The following is a 16,426-nucleotide window of genomic DNA, read 5'->3' as shown; positions in this document are numbered from 1 at the left end:
ACCTGGACAGCAAGCTACACCGCGATGCAGAGTGCCTCTCTTGCAGAGTCTGCCACTTGAGTTTGCTTAACATCTCCGTGACGCTATCACGCTTACCAAATAACCCTGTTACGAAACGCGCCGCTCTTCTTTGGATCTTCTCTATCTCCTCTGGCAACCCGACCTGGTGCGGATCCCACACTGATAAGCAATACTCAAGTATAGGTCGAACGAGTGTTTTGTAAGCCACCTCCTTTGTTGATGGACTACATTTTCTAAGCACTCTCCCAATGAATCTCAACCTGGCACTCGCCCTACCAACAATTACTTTTATATGATCATTCCACTTCAAATCGTTCCGTACGAACACTCCCACATATTTTACGGAAGTAACTGCTACCAGTGTTGGTTCTGCTATCATATAATCATACAATAAGGATCCTTCTTGCTATTCATTCGCAATATATTACATTTGTCTATGTTAAGGGTCAGTTGCCACTCCCTGCCCCAAGTGCCTTTCCGCTGCAGATCTTCCTGCATTTCGCTGCAATTTTCTAATGCTGCAACTTCTCTGTATACTACACATCATCCGCGAAAAGCCGCATGGAACTTCCGACACTATCTACTAGAATAAATGATGACTAACTGAAAACCTCAGCTGCCGACAGGTGGTGTTGATATACATCGATGTGGACAGCTGAAAATGTGTGCCCCGACCGGGACTCGAACCCGGGATCTCCTGCGTACATGGCAGACGCTCTATCCATCTGAGCCACCGAGGACACAGATGAATAGCGCGACTGCAGGGACTTATCCCTTGCACGCTTCCCGTGAGACTCACATTCCCAACTGTCCACAATTCTACCTATGTAATGTACCTTATAGACATTTGCCCATTCACTCATTACTCGCGCACGCTTTGGCGATTCCCGTAAGAGTTTGGGCAACCTGTGTGCATTCGCACAGACGAAGGTCAATGGCTGGGTAGCCAGAATGCGGTACCCAAAGTGCTCCTCCAGGATATCAAACACTCTCCCGCGTCTATGGGATCGAGCTCCGTCTTTCATGAACCCCATCTTGTCGAAATCAGAGTCACTTTGGATAATGGGAATTAAATCATCTTCCAAAACATTCACGTTCCGTTCGGTAGTCACCGTGCTAAGGAATATCGCACCAATTATTCCGTGACTGGACATTTCACACCACACAGTTACCCGTTAATAGTGAAGAGACTTCTCGATCGCGAAATGCGGATTCTCAGTCCTTCAAATGTGACAATTTTGCTTACTGATGAACCCATCCAAATGAAAGTGGGCTTCGTCGATAAACCTAACCAAACACAGCATACTAATTCCCAACATGCCCCGCGGCCAACCGTGCAGTTTGAACGTCCTAACGCAACCCGTTCAGAAGTTATAACGATTTGATTTCATATAGTTCAATAACTGTCACCCTGTATGTTCAAACATACATTTTTCGCGGTGTTTTCATATTTTCGTCCAACCCCTGTAGGTTTTACGGTGCGGCTGCTAAATATGCAGGTGCGCAAAAGAGCATGTAGTCCATCTCTCAGTAGACTGTTACTCGTATGTTCTTCACGTAATAAGGCAAAAAGTTGCTCAACAAGTATTCATGGTTCATTTCTGTAAGAGTGTTTGACACTGTGTGTGATCACAACGTTTTATTTCTTATTACTCGGAAACTAAACGTTTCTGAACCCACGTTATTGAGGTTTCGTTTGCCGCAACAATAAATAAGGCTCACGGTCAGAGAGAGGGGAAAAGAGGAGACAGTTAGAGGGAAGGGTGAGGACGAGATGGACTCAGGGAGAGGGGGCAAGGAGTTCAGGATGTACGTCCAGTTCCCATATCTATTTAGCAGTTGCAAAGCATTGCCTGGTTCGCAAGTTATAAATAAAATAAAGATGTATGAAACTGAGAGTGTTGATTTACGTTACTGATGTACCATCCAGTTTCGCCGTAATTGTACAAACTGTGAACTTGAGGGCTTTCTACCCTGGATTTAGAGCAAACGATAAGTATTTGCAATAATATGCAGATGGAAATTACAGCATTTGTTACGTTTGCTGTGTGTATATACTGGTTGGTTATAATTGAAGTGTAGGTTTTCACAGGGGTCCAGTGTCCGCTGTAATTATTGTATGGCAGCGAAACATTGCAGGCATTCTAATGCGTTAATGTGGAACCGATTTACGCAGGAAAAATAAGTAGTCCCAGTTTTTCCCAACAGGTGCTAATCTTGAGCTGTGGATGCAACGAATACCTACAGAAATGTTTGCGCAATTACTGTATTAGCAACGGAACGTCAGCAGAAAGGGTCAGACAAGTGAGAAAGGCATAATGTTGCTTTTATTATTACCAGCCGCTTACATAGTTTGTTCAGTATGAGCACCGGAGACGTCGACAAGATGCTGCATCCGTAAAACGATGTGACCAACAGTTGCTCGCAGAGGTTCCGCTGGAATCTGAGCAATGTGATCCTATATACTGGCCTTCATGTCAGGCAGAGACCGAACGTGTCCATGGTAATTGCATTCTATTAGATACCCTCAGCGCCAAAAGCCATAACGATTCAGATCAGATGATCTTGTAGGCTATGCATCTAGAAAACCTCTGAAGATAACACATATGTGGAAGACAGAGCATTCACCTGGTGAGCAACATGAGGTCTTACATGAAAACAGTGATGTCCACACAAAAAAATGGCTCTGAGCACTATAGGACTTAACATCTGTGATCATCAGTCCCCTAGAAATTAGAACTACTTAAACCTAACTAACCTAAGGACATCACACGCATCCATGCCCGAGGCAGGATTTGAACCTGCGACCGTAGCAGTCGCGCGGTGGTGTCCACACAGCTGCGCACTTCCAGCAGTAATCATATGCCGTACAAAGAAGTCTCGATAACGTGCGGACGTCACAGTAAACCTGACATGTCCTCTAGGTGTATTCTCTTCAAAGAAGAACGGATTGAGAATAAAGATGCTTGTGAATCCCCACCACACAGTCACATATGACGAGGGCAATGGCTCTTCGTTCACAGCACGCCGTTTAACAGTATCCCAAATTCACTGCACCATGTAGTGTAAAATATGCCTCGTCACTCAATAGAATATTAGCCGTCCACATATCATCAACATCAGCACGAGCCAGAAACCAAAGAGTAAATTGAACGTTGCTGTTGATCATGATGTTTCAGTTGCTACATCATTTGGACCTTGTACAGGTACCAGTGTACAACAGACCGCAAAACTTCCCGTACTGTTGACCATGGAATGGACAATTCTCTGACACTGCACGAGCACTAACAGTAATCGAGGAGGTGCTGCATGGTCAGTTACAGCAACAGAAACCTCTTTACTAACGTCCACTGGAATATGACGCCTTCCCGTTCCAGTTGCCACATAAAGCTTACTCGTGTTTTCGAATTTTATTACCGTCACCTTTCAACCACTGAATGACATCGAGCGCCTCCCCAGAACCTTCAGTCGGCGATACTCTCTCAGCGCTGCACAGTGACTGCTGCCGTTCACATAAAACAGTGACACTAACGGCACATGGTCTCTCTTCGCGATAGCATTACTGTTCACCAACGCAATGGCTTGTCAAATGACAGTCATACAAACAGTGCAGATCGGCAGATTTGCACCGTTGTGGCCACAATTGGAAATAATATTTTTTCAGCGTATATTAGTTCCACATTAACGCATTATCATATCTACCAAGTTTCGCTGGACCTCCGTAAGAAAATTCATTTTACCTACAACCACATCGTATCTCTGAACTCACCCACAATGTCACTAAACAAGTATATTCGTCGAAACTGTTAATGGTAACTAACAATAAATGAATACGTCATCACATTATTGACTGGTAGCCGTTTTACAACTTATCTTAACATGCACCTAGAACTTAGAACTACTTAAACCTAACTAACCTAAGGACATCACACACATCCATTCGACCGTAGCGGCCGCGCGGTTCCAGACTGTAGCGCCTAGAGCCGCTCGGCCACCCCGGCCGGCCACTGCTTCTCACTTTAAGTAAACCTTTCCCAATTATTTATTTATCATACTCCGTATGGAGCATGTGAGTCAGTGTAGTTGGACGAGTCAGCACATAGCTTACTGTATGCTCATTAGAAAATTATAAACAAAAGAATAACACAAGAAAAAATGTAAGAGAATATATGAATAAAAAACACATTACAGACGAAATGTCGCAACTACTAGCACTCAAATTTACATTTCTCTTGGAAACTTATTAAAAATTAAACCTGCTGGAAGGTGAACAAATTCTCTACAACGCTTAAGGAAATATATTCCAAATATAAATCGTCAAGTGTTTACTAAATGAATATTACAGTCTCATGAGAATGAGTCAATACTGTCAACAACAAATCCTTGGATGTGGTATATGTGCAGGGATGGCAGAGTTAGAATTCAGACACTTACGGCTTACAAGAGGTTCGCGAACTGACACTGCAGATCCAACCGACCGCACTTTCCTAGGCTAAGAATGTCCTTAGAACAAAGGGTTGTCTTAAAATGTAATTCCCTAGGAGGAAACAGAGTAAAAGTAAGTAAATTAAATAAGCATTCTCGTTTCAGCGTCAGAGACAGTGGAGATTCTTCTAATGGTGAAGAAAGTAGCAATAATGTAGGAAATATTCTCGGTTTACTTATTGCGTCAACTCTGGGCAAAATCTCGATCATGTGACAAGATTCTTCATCGTCCTCGTCGGGAGCAACTGGCTGTCGTGGTGAACATATACAGGGTGGCCCATTGATCGTGACCGGGCCAAATATCCCATGAAATAAGCGTCAAACGAAAAAACTACAAAGAACGAAACTTGTCTCGCTTCAAAGGAGAAACAAGATGCCGCTATGGTTGGCCCGCTAGATGGCGCAGCCATAGGTCAAACGGATATCAACTGCGGTTTTTTTTTTTTTAAAAATAGGAACCCTCATTTTTGCAAAAAATGGTTCAAATGGCTCTGAGCACTATGGGACTTAACAGCCGAAGTCATCAGTCCCCTAGAACTTAGAACTACTTAAACCTAACTAACCTAAGAACATCACACACATCCATGCCCGAGGCAGGATTCGAATCTCCGACCGTAGCGGTCGCACGGTTCCAGACTGAAGCACCTAGAACCGCTCGGCCACTCCGGCAGGCCCCATTTTTTATTACATATTCGTGTGGTACGTAAAGAAATATGAATGTTTTAGTTGAACCACTTTTTCCGCTTTGAGATAGCTGGTGCTGTAATAGTCACAAACATATGGCTCACAATTTTAGACGAACATTGGTAACAGGTGGTTTTTTAAACTAAAATACATAACGTAGGTAGGTTTGAACATTTTATTTCGGTTGTTCCAATGTGATACATGTACCTTTGTGAACTTATCATTTCTGAGAACGCATGCTTTTACAGCGTGATTACCTGTAAACACCACATTAATGCAATAAATGCTCAAAATGATGTCCGTCAACATCAATGCATTTTCCAATATCTGTAACGACATTCCTCTCAACAGCGAGTAGTTCGCCTTCCGTAATGTTCGAACATGCATTGACAATGCGCTGACGCATGTTGTCAGGCGTTGTCGGTGGATCACGATAGCAAATATCCTTCAACTTCCCCACAGAAAGAAATCCGGGGACTTCAGATCCGGTGAACGTGCTTCGACGACCAATCCACCTGTCATGAAATATGCTATTCAATACCGCTTCAACCGCACGCGAGCTATGTGCCGGACATCCATCATGTGGGAAGTACATCGCCATTCTGTCATGCTGTGAAACATCTTGTAGTAACATCAGTAGTACATTACGTAGGAAATTAGGATACATTCACCATTTAGACTGCCATCGATAAAATGGGGGCGAATTATCCTTCCTCCCATAATGTCGCACCATACATTAACCCGCCAAGGTCGCTGATGTTCCACTTGTCTCAGCCATCGTGGATTTTCCGTTGCCCAATAGTGCATATTATGCCGGTTTACGTTATCGCTGTTGGTGACGACGCTTCGTCGCTAAATGGAACGCGTGCAAAAAATCTGTCATCGTCCCGTAATTTCTCTTGTGCCCAGTGGCAGAACTGTACACAACGTTCAAAGTCGTCGCCATTCAATTCCTGGTGGATATAAATATGGTACGGGTGCAATCAATGTTGATGTAGCATTCTCAACACCGACGTTTTTGGGATTCCCGATTCTCGCGCAGTTTGTCTGCTACTGATGTACGGATTAGACGTGACAGCAGCTAAAACACCTACTTGGGCATCATCATTTGTTGCAGGTCGTGGATGACGCTTCACATGTGGCTGAACACTTCCTGGTTCCTTAAATAACGTAACTATCCGGCGAACAGTCCGGACACTTGGATGATGTCGTCCAGGATACCGAGCAGCATACATAGAACACGCCCGTTGGCCATTTTGATCACAATAGCCATACATAAACACGATATCGACCTTTTCCGCAATTGGTAAACTGTCCGTTATAACACTGGCAATGTATCACGAGGCAAATACCGTCCTCACTGGCGGAATGTTACGTGATGCCATGTACTTAGACGTTTGTGAGTATTACAGCGCCATCTATCACAAAGCGAAAAAAGTGGTCCAACTAAAACATTCATATTTCTTTACGTACTACACGAATATGTAATAAAAAATGGGGGTTCCTATTTTAAAAAAACGCAGTTGATATCCGTTTGACCTATGGCAGCGCCATCAGGCGGGCCAACCATAACGCCGTCTGGTTTTCCCCTTCAAGCTAGACAAGTTTCCTTCTTTGTAGTTTTTTCGTTTGACGCTTATTTCGTGATATATTTGGCGCGGTCACTATCAATTAGTCACCCTGTATATTGCATGGTTGGTTGTCACCGGTCAGGGTACGCCATCTTCACGTCATGCAGCCAGAGATTGTGTCCATGTCCGCACTTGTGGCGCCACCGCTCTCTAGGAACTTAAACACTTCACTACCTCTCGGCGTCTAATGTCCCTTCTACTCATCACTAAGGCTATAGCCATTGTACTAGCTGAATTTGTTTTCGCACATTCTAATTCCTAGTCTTGTCAGATCCCATTGTCTAGAATTGTGGCAAAAGATTTTAGTTTCATCAAACATAATTTGGATTTATTTGTGAGATCATTCATCAACTGCTGATTTTTAAAGCTGATAAACTAAAATGTTGTTCCAGGTTTCTAAAAAATGCGATTATGTTATTAAATAAACAGTAGACATACGAATGTGTGAGAATAACTTCGACTGAGACAACGACACTTACTTAGTGTTGAGTGCAAGCGAGCTCTAGGTGCTGAATTGTTTACGTTTCTAGGAGAGTGATGTCACCACCAGTTAAGACACGGACACAGACACAGACTCTGGAAGCATGACGCTATGATGGCGTACGTCAATCAATCACAACACGTCTATGGGCTACAAATGCTCACCACAACAGCAACCACGACAGTCAGTTCTTCCTGACGAAGGCGATGGAGGATTTCGTAGAAAGTTCGAGCTTCGACGCAGATCTAATGCGACGAGTTCCCCCAGAATTTTTATAGAAGGGTACCATTGCAAGAAACGTCTATCACACATTGCAGCTTTCAGTTTCTACACAAGATCTTCAACGCGATACTTCGAAAAAAAGATTTTCATTTAACCTCGGTCCTAAAAATTTAAAATGGTCGACTTCACTGAGTGACTGACAGACTAGGAACAGAAAAAAAATCGGTTTTGCGAGAGTTTTGTATAAGAAACTGGAAGCGCTGCCTGTTGTTGCAGTTAGGCTTTAATCTGTCCTCTGAAAGCCACGTGGTGATGTTACCGACTAGCCTATTTGCTCTATACTCCCTACGTGGGGAACACTACTGTAGTGATGTCGTATCAGAGGACACAGCAAGCTGCTTGGCAGTGGGTGTCTTTTGAGATTGGTTTGAACCTCTGAGCGAGCCGGGATAGTGGAGAGAGGCGGTCACCCACAGAGCGGCTAACGAGAAAGCCGCGCACCGAAGCATTTAGCCACATAATAGTTGAATGATCCCTTCAGAAATTGAGCGCAGCGGGTCAGCTGATCCAGAATGCATTCGTGATTTGGTTTCGGCAGTATTATTCATGAAGGCGGCTAAGACTTATGGCGGCAGCCTAGTTAAGATCTCATTACTCGCGCTCAGTATGAGGCCAGCAGTTAACGGAGCCACTTGTGACTAATAACACACACAGGAAATCTCTGCGAATGGAACTATTTATTTTCCGGCGCGTTCTGTAGCGGGCGGAGCCACATTGACCTCATCGTCTTCCATGAAGGGTCAGCGGTCGCGTCGCTGTAAGAACACTAACTCATTCGAGAGAGCCTCGCAGTCATTTGCCGACAATCTGCATCATATTTACCTAAACACAAGACTAAGCTCGTACAAGAACACAGGAATATAATTTCGTACGGCTATGGCATTTATTTGACTCGTGATAAATCTACAGAGAGATCAGCAGTTGCGTGCATTCAAGATACGCTACGTAAGTGCTGCTTGAGCGATAAAATTTAGGGAAGGAAAATTAAGATGGATTAGGAATGGAAGTAGTCCGTGACCTTTTCAAAGGAACCGTCAGAGATTTACCTTAAGCGGTGAAGGGAAACCATGTGAAGCCTAAATCTGCGTGGCCGGACCAGGAGTTGAACAGCCATCTTCGTTAATGAGAGTCCAATGTCTTACCATGGTGCCAGAAAATTAGCCGTGGAAATATCAGTTCGTTTCCTTCACTCTTATTTTCATCTTAATTATACACATACAGTTTGGTATGCGTTTGAATAAAGAAGAACATATGGCAGGAACTATTCACGACAATTTAGAAGTGTTGCAAAGACCACCGAAAGAACAACTATTAAACCCACTAGAGGAAGTGGACATTTCCGGAGTTATTTCTTAATGAACAGAGGGAGTTTAATTTGAATTCTTATTTAAATGTATTCTGGAACTTACTAGAGTAACTACCGTCGCTCCCCCAGCAGCTCGCCCCATGGGGCCGCGTACATTGGCCAACGGTGGCATAGAGAGAGAGTGTGTGTGTGTGGGGGGGGGGGGGGGGGGGCTTATGGGCGCTCAACATCGAGGTCATCAGCGCCCAGGGTGGCATAGAGAATGTGCCTTCCCCCGCAAGCACAGCCAAAGGAAAACTTCCACAGAGAAGTCACCAGGTGGTGCCGGCTGGACTCCCTCCTGAAGGCGCTATCGACCATCGAGATTTCTAAGTACTAGTGTTTCATTTAATCACTTTTCACAAAAGTCTTGCTTTATTTACTCTGTGATGCTAAAAATACCACTTTTACACTTGCTATTCTCATTTTAACCCTAGAACACTAAAGGCGGGAAAATTTTACAATCCTGCTAAACCATTTTAACTTTTACTACTCCAAATTTTATTCAAAGGAAGACATAAAATATAGATTATACACTACTCAATTACAACTATTAGGTCTAAAATTGTACGTTACGTACAATATAAGATTGAAATGTCCCGGTTTATACCCTGTTACGATAGTTTTACTGCTCAAGATGTTATCGCAAAAGAAGTCATAATTTATCTTACGCACTAGTTACAAATTATTATAATTATTCTAATTCCAAGAATATTTTACACACAAAACGAATAGCGATTTTCCTCCTTTAGATATTATTATCACAATCTAAACTTGACCTAGCTCGGTCTTCCATGGTCACCTCGGTATTCTTCTCGCGATTTCTCATTTTCCTCATTTGCTGCTTCAAATTCTGGGCGTACATCACTGAAATCTGTACACACAACATTATATTCCTCAAGAACATCTTCTTCGTCAATACATTATCCATTATCTGTGTCTTTATCAGCTTCATCAAGCAAAGCACCCAGTATGTTGAGAGTCAAAATCAAACTCTGCTAATTTCAGCAGAATAAGATGAGATTAGTGCCGAAGAGGGTTAATGTGATATAAGCTAACAATCTTCTAACTGTGACTGCTAGACGTTTTACCAAAGATGCCACCCTAATATAAATTCTAAGCGATAAAACAAATATGATCACTATTAGAAAAGAGGTACATCATTACTAAACATTCGTAATATTTACAACTGAAGCACCAGTGTCAGCAACCCGCTGGAGTCTGGCGATAAATAATTCAGCCATTGTTAACTGCGTTTGCCATGAAGATACTCAAGAGTAATTGTTGCTAACGTGTCCAGATTAGCGAAATATCTGAAGAGATACCAACTGAAATAGCAAATTTTACGAGGGTTTATTAATTTAGGGTTAAGCATGTATTACGTAGGTATATGTTGCATTACGTCTTATGCTTTACTGTTAGAAACACACTTTAGCCCTTGAAATCATTGTAATTATTGACCGTAAATATGTTACTTCAAAGCACTGAGTCTGCGATGCTAGACGCTTATTTTAACCTCATCACTACCTCCCTCTACCGCCTACAACATTTGTTCGCAAGCGGAACCCGTTGATATTGTGAATTACATGAAGTTTCATACATGATCACTAACTCGTATAGAGGCTTTATGTTTTCAGTTGAGATCCTTGCCTTCCGCCATGTGAAATACAGTCGATCTCCACTGAAAGCGTTTGCTGGGTGTGCAGGGCAACCACATAGCGCGTGTTGAGGGACATATTTGAGTGACTTCTATATGAGGGCAGTGGAGGCAGCGGTTTAGACCACTATCGCGCTCCACTAGCCTTTGTGCAGTGCCTGCCCCTAAGGACAGTACATGTGCAGAAGCGGTGTGGGTAACTTGAAGACTGACAATGCTGATCACGTCACTTTTCGAGACCTAAAATCCACGTATTGTCTCCTGCTGTCATTTAAACCCTGCAGAAAGATTTTTGTTACTCTCTGCCGTAACGACTGCAATTTATTTACGATATCTCTGATTTCAAAATTTGGAAATTTGTGGTAAGTTCTATGGTACCAAACTGCTAGGGTCATCGGTCCCTACGCTTAAACTAACTTAAACTAACTTACGCTAAGGACAACACGCACACCCATGCCCAAGGGAGGACTCGAACCTCCGACAGGGGGAGCAACGCGAACCGTGAAAAGGCGCCTTAGACCGCACGGCTACCACGCGTGGCTTTGTGATTTCAGAGTATGCGACTTGTCAGTATGCAGAGGTCTTTATTTCTTTATCAAAGATTTTCTAACCCAACTTCAACCGGTTCCCCCTCCCAAACAATGAAATCCGCCCCAATATTCATCCATCCTATCGGCTATAACTCTTCCCAATCCTTCTTTACCTATCTAATCTCCTCTTGGACCTGACTACAGACAAAGCTCTTCCTCCCTTTCTGTCTTGTCACTATCCTTCGAACGACTACCTTCATCTCTACTGATATTTCGCAACGGAGCCCTATATTTATACCCACACCTTCGAATCCTAGAAAACACCAAACTTTTTTCTCCAGTGCAAGACCTTCAACTATTTAGTGCAATTGTGTTGCTCCTTTTTCAGGACAGGCGTTGTTTCTGCAATGTATTTCAAATGAATACTTTAGTTTAGTCTTTATCTTTTCTTTTACAAAGCAAAGAAAATCAGTAGTTTCATGTTATGTACATACCACCAAAAAATCCATCTTTTCTAGGTTTCAAAATCATCTGTAAAAATTCTCATCTTTTAATCCCTTTGTTTCATCTTCGTGAGTATTTTAAAGCTTTTAATTGAAGAGCGAGGTGTTGTACCCTTGAAAGTCTTCCCTCAATCCTTATGGGATGAAGTAATAGTAAAAAAATATCAGAGTGACTACTAAAAATAGGAGCCGTATATATTCGCAGATTTGCTGCCGAACACGAGATGGCTTACGAAAGATTTCTGCTACGCTTGGAGTCCAGAAATCTTTCTGTTATCAAAGAACAGAACATCCCGGAATTGTACTATTGCTGTAATTTTTTTTAGAATGAAGAAGACAAACAAAATGTAGAACAAAATCTCAAGACCTATAAGCTCTTCTCCAAAATCAACAAAATATTTATCAAATTATTTACCATCGACATATGAAAAATACTGACGCCTGCTTTATAAGCAGGTATAATACAATGGAAAATTAGGAGATGTGAATGAAATTATACAAGTGGGGACGGTGCAGTGCGCAGTGAATATGATTTTTCCATTTCTCTTGGGATTCATAAGTCACGAAAAAGCTTTTGATTCCTCGTTAACAGTTCTTGAGAAACAAAGGACGGATTCCAACTTATTTAATGTATTGATGAACGTATGTAATGGCACTTCACCAGAGTAGTGGAGCATTCAAAACTGAAAGACAAGAAGATATTCGCCTTAGAGGAACTTTCAAAACCTAAATTGGGAAAAGGAAGGTGTGTTTGTTAATGGAACAACTTCTCCTGAAACATTGTCTTCTTTGAGTGTAATACAGAAAACTTTCAATAACTAATGGAAGAACGTAATAGAGAAACTTCAGAATTAACGTTGAAAAATTTTCGAATAAGATTATAATAATGTATAGTGCCTGAAACAAGAAATAAAAAGTGAAGCACCAAAAGGAAAGGAGGGAACGAGAAGGGTATGTGACGTAACTTCAAAAGCAAGGAATAAGAAAGATTAGTGTTTAACGTCCCGTCGGCAATGAGGTCATTAGAGGCATAGCACAATCTCGGATTAAGGAAGGATGAGGAAGGAACTCGGCTGTGGTCTTTCAAAGGGACCATTGCATCATTTTTCTTAAGCGACTAATGGAAATAACGGAAAACCTAAATAAGAGTGGAAGAGCGAGAGTTTCAAAAGTCTAACTCATGAACGCGAGTCCAGAGTGCTAACCACTGAGCTCGGTATGTAATTTAAATAATTAGAAATCAAGTCAGATCTACCATTAACGTGACAGTACGAGCCCACGTTTCAGTATGATGTTGCACCTCGTCTAGCTTCGATGCACAAATTAATTGGTTTGGAAAGGGGGTCGTAAAGCCGGTGTATCTCTCCTGTGGCTAGCTGGTCCACAACTGTTGTAATTAGTTCTTAATATCCTTGATACTGGGTCTGGAACAGAGCTGACGTCCGAGCTGGTCCCACACAAGTTCTGTGGGTAGATCTGGGGATCCTGTTGGCCACTGGAGTTCCTCTGCATCATATACGCAGTTCGTAGAGACAAGTTCCATGTGGGAACGAGCACTGTCCTATCAGAAAATGGCACCGCGATACTGTCCCTTGAAAAGTAACACATGAGGACGCAGGGTGTCAGTGACATACGACTGTGCCGTCAGAGAACCCTCAACACCAAAACCGTGACCTGAAGTCGTAACCGATGGTTCTCCACACCATGACGCCAGAAATAACACCGCTGGCCCTCTCCAAAACATTGGAAGAAGAACTTCTCCCCATGTCAAAGCCATACTCGCCGTCTGTGGTCATCCGGGGTAGTGCGATTCATCGCTGAATACAGTGCGACACCTTTCGTCAGCTGTTGATGCTTTCCGATCACGCATTACTCCAAACGCCGCAGTATGGTTTGTGGTGTTAACAGCAGCCTGTGCATAGGACGGTAATTCCGTAGTGTGGCTGTTACGAGTCTCCGACCAATGGTGCGGAATAACATGAATGCTACAGTGAGTCCATTACCTGTTCTCGAATGCCAGGCGCCGCTGTGAACGGCCTACGATGTACTTGGCGCACAATTCGGCGGTCCTCCTTTGTGGTGATCAGAGAAGTTGACCGGAATCTTAACGACGAGTTTTCCTACCCCCACGTTCCCATGCAATCCAAAATAGCGTCACTATCACATTGGAAGATCTACAAATCTGGATATTGCATGATTTGACCAGCCGGCCAAATGAAGATACACAACAAGGCCCATTTCATTCTCTGTCAATTGCTGACAACGCTGTCTCACACCATTACGTGATCTTTCCGTGTCCTTCACTATGATCACGCAACATCTGATACTGTTTACGCTCCTTAATAAGCATGGAAATAACACTAAACCCGAACAATACTAATGCGCTTTGGTGGCCATTCTGAATTTTAACTCTAGTCATTTACATACCTACTGATGGTGCGTACGTGTAAGTTACATAGACATCCGAGCATGTTTCCTGTGTGGTTCTCATTTTTGATCAGACAGTGTATGGTCAACATGTAGATTATAAATTTGTAAAACTAAATTTGTAAAACTTAATTTCTGTTTTTATTTTAGGTTGTCGAAGACTACGACTCGGTGGATAGGAAAAGGCATAAGCAAAAGAGTGATAACTTCGTGAAATGTTTTTTATAAATAAAATAGAGCTTTCACAACTCTACCTACGATGTGTCAGCAACTGATAGTTAACAATCAACGCCTACTACCAGTTCTGGTTTATAACAGTAAGACATGGACTTTTAATTCGACAACCATGCAGTAACTGACAGTTGGTCAGCAATCGATGAATAAATGCATTGTGCAGGCTACAAGACCGACAGACAAAGAGGTCAACCGACAGACTGAACTGGAATATGTACTGGAAGTAAAATAAACAAGTAGCCAGGCGAATGGAAATTAGACGTATCAAAGAAGTTCTTTGCTGGACTGCAAGAGGTAAGAAAAGACAGAGACGATGGCTTCACAGGAGGTGGGTAAACGACGTTACGTAAGCAAATATAGATGCTTATGGTTGATGACTTAATATATGGAGCAGTATACAGTAAGCTTTCAAAATTAATCATTTGTTTTGTCGTCTCAGTTGCGCATTAATTTTTTTGATACGACAAGTTTCCATTAAAGTTGATCATCTTCAGATTTTAAAATAAAGCAAAGAAAAACACTTGGGCCCGGCCATGGCGAGCTCATTTGTTTTGTCGTCTCAGTTGCATATTAATGTTTTTGATACGACATGTTTCCATTAAAGTTGATCATCTTCAGATTTTAAAATAAAGCAAAGTAAAAAAAAAACCTTAGTACCCACATTCCATTACTTTACATTAATTAAAAAGGTATTGCAGGAACTATTGGATTTACCTATGCAGTTGTGTAAGCAACCAGTATATGCATATGGAACTATACATCGTCACATCGAAGTTTTCTGATGTGTTCTTCCACATAGGTACGACAGGTAATGATACAACTATAAACGTAAATGCATTTGTTATCCTCAAATTTTTTCTATTTGTTGTAACGTAATGGAAAGTAAACACTCAGTTTTTTTACTTTATTTTATTTTTAGTGTCGACAGTAGTGATAGAGGGGACATTTATCCGCTTGCGAATGTGAATTAGATCATGTTAATGGTGAAGAAGATGACGATGATGAATCCGACTACCTGAACGTATCTCTGAAACGAAGTAAGGTATTCTAATATTCAGGAAAGTCATCAGATCGCTGCGAAATCTTCTTTTTGCTTTCAATAAGTTAAGAAGCTGAAAATCAGCAAAGCTGCAATTTACCTTGAATAGGTTACGAAGGTGTAAAATAGGAAAGCCGAAACGTATGCTCTTTCATGTATTTAATGTAAACCACTAATTCCTACTGAACTTTATCCTACAACGCTGAGTCATAATTACGACAACAAAATCACCACGAAGCAAAGCAGTTAGCCACGGCAAAGCGTGTTTATTTAGAAACACGATACAGGCTAATGGTGGAATAACTCACGAAATAAGTAAGCCGGGACGGTAATATCTTACGAGGAATTCGAAACAGGCGATATTCAAACGAAACTTTCGATTTCGGTTTATTCTGCACGCCATAAAACACTCTGAGGGAAATTTTCGCCGTCCGAAAGGACAAAAGCGTGAACTTATTAAAGACGAAAACCCGTGTGACAAATTGCGCCTAGTTACAAATTAACCGGCTCCGGGCAACACAACACGGTAATTGGATGCAAATACGCTGTTTGTTCGTCTCGCCAACACAATTACTACACTTCGGACCAAACATGTAAAAACGAAGTCTGTCGAGGCGAGCAAAAGGGAAAAAATGCAGCCGAAGCCAGCGAAGCACGAGGGCTCGAGTTGATATGTGCCGTGCATTAGCATACAATCACGGCCGGCGCACGCAGAAACACAATGCCCCGCCGTCCTTTCATATCCGCATTACAAGGGTAGTTTGAGCACAGCTCGGCTTCGAAAGTGCATGGCTATTGTTGCGTTGGGAGTCATGCCAAAAACGACTTTCTTCACTGGCGGGCATGCGTCTCTCAATATATGTATTATATAAAAAAAGAACTCGCCGGCGTGAATTGTGGGTCATCAGTAATGTAACCGGGAATCGTGAGACGTAGAAATCTTCCCGCTGCAAGAATGTCCAGGAATATTCGTCCGCTTATCTCGCAGTCGATATCGACTTGAGCAACACCTCTAGAAGATCTGGGTCGGAATATTATAGGGAGTGAGGGTTGGAGGGGAGGGGTAGCCTTTTCCTTTGGCAGCGAACTTTTAATCTGATCCATGAA

The 16,426-nt window shown here is 42.3% G+C and overlaps 1 non-coding gene across 1 annotated transcript; it reads right to left on the bottom strand.

The window, feature by feature from the left end:
* Nucleotides 1-687: 687 nt before the first annotated feature.
* On the bottom strand, nt 688-761 carry Trnat-ugu (transfer RNA threonine (anticodon UGU)). The gene has a single exon. It is a non-coding gene; the product is annotated as a tRNA-Thr (tRNA).
* Nucleotides 762-16,426: the final 15,665 nt, after the last annotated feature.

Source organism: Schistocerca serialis, chromosome 3 (genome assembly GCF_023864345.2).
Source record: "Schistocerca serialis cubense isolate TAMUIC-IGC-003099 chromosome 3, iqSchSeri2.2, whole genome shotgun sequence".
Classification (NCBI taxonomy): Eukaryota; Metazoa; Arthropoda; class Insecta; order Orthoptera; family Acrididae; genus Schistocerca; species Schistocerca serialis.
This window is presented reverse-complemented; position numbering and strand designations above follow the sequence as displayed.